Source organism: Chrysochloris asiatica, unplaced genomic scaffold (assembly GCF_000296735.1).
Source record: "Chrysochloris asiatica unplaced genomic scaffold, ChrAsi1.0 scaffold00139, whole genome shotgun sequence".
Taxonomy (NCBI): domain Eukaryota; kingdom Metazoa; phylum Chordata; class Mammalia; order Afrosoricida; family Chrysochloridae; genus Chrysochloris; species Chrysochloris asiatica.
In genome coordinates, this window is record NW_006408657.1 from 2,445,685 (window position 1) to 2,447,053 (window position 1,369).

Genomic DNA, 1,369 nt, shown 5'->3' on the forward strand with positions numbered 1-1,369 from the left:
GGCAAATGTATTCTCTTAATAGGGCAGAGAAAATAAATATCTTATTTTTATTTCATAAAACAATTTTGGCTTTACAAAGCCAAACAAGTTTCAACATTTTTTTGGTAGCTATTTTCCTGAAAGATATATTTTTGTATAAATGTATGTATATGTGTATATATGCAGATTAAAAAATACTTTACATGATATATTATTGATTCAATATGCTCATTGGTTAAGTCTGAACAACTCCTTTATGACATTAAAAAGAATAATGATATTTTTGAAAGTAAACAAATATTGGGTACGTTTTCTCTTATTTTTATAAAATCATTGTCTAAAACAAACATTTTGTAAGGACTGATCAATAACTTGACTTATTAAGACACTATACATAATCAGTTATCTCCTTTTAGTCCAATCTTGGAAGACTGTGTTTTAATTTTTGTTTTTTTTTACTTTTTATTATAATTTGGATAAAAGTGTGTAGAGCAAATCAATTGAAAATTCAACAATTCATGCCCATTTTCTTTCATTCCATTAATTTCAATATCCTCAATGTAACAGCACTCATCAAACTTCCTTCCTATGTTTCCACTTTTGTATTCTTCCTTCTTTTCCATCCTTTATTGCCTTCTGAACTTTGTTTCTAGGCAACAGTTGCCCATTTTTTCTTGAATGGTTCAGTATTCTGTGAAATTCCTATTGTCCTGGTGTTATTTTTCACCTCATAGGCCTGTCTGAATTGGCTGAAAGCTTAGCCACAGAGATGAGTTCAGTTCCAGGTTTCAAAGGTGACCAAGGGATAATAATTTCTGATGTTCCACCACTCTTATCAAACCAGTAAACCTGGTCTTCCTATGCTTTTGAGTTTTGTTCCATGTTTTTCTCCCAAGCTACCAAGGAGTTCCTATTATGATTCATTCAAAAGTCATTAGTAGTGACAGCAAGACCTTTTGGTCTCAGGGTCATGGAGGCTGAGATGTGCATGGTCTCTTAATCCTTTGGACTAATGGTTTCCAGGAATCTTTACTTTTCTTCACTTTGCTTTGTTCCCAGTGGCAAAATAGATGGCGGCTCACAAGCTGTTAATATCCCAGCTTTTAGTACTCATTAGGATGTAGAAGGTTTCCTTTTGGACTATGCTGTGCCAATTGACAATGATGTCCCCTAAGACTACAGTTTGGTTCAGTGATTCGTTCCCTAAAGGTGTTTGAGTATGGATAATATTACTACAACTTTGCCCCTATATGCTCTTCTATATACATAGATATGTGCTGAACTATTCTCTTTCAAATCCGCATACGATCATGTGTATAGCTCCGTTCACTTTCCCACCTCAGTTCAACCATGTAACTACCTATATATCTACTAGGGAGGCCTGGTGTGG

The 1,369-nt window shown here is 34.1% G+C and overlaps 1 protein-coding gene across 2 annotated transcripts in view; it reads right to left on the reverse strand.

The window, feature by feature from the left end:
- Positions 1 to 1,369, reverse strand: part of LOC102838260 (dystrophin-like) — a 3,237,302-nt gene that overhangs the window by 1,813,914 nt on the left and 1,422,019 nt on the right. The gene's annotated exons all lie outside the window — the stretch shown is intronic.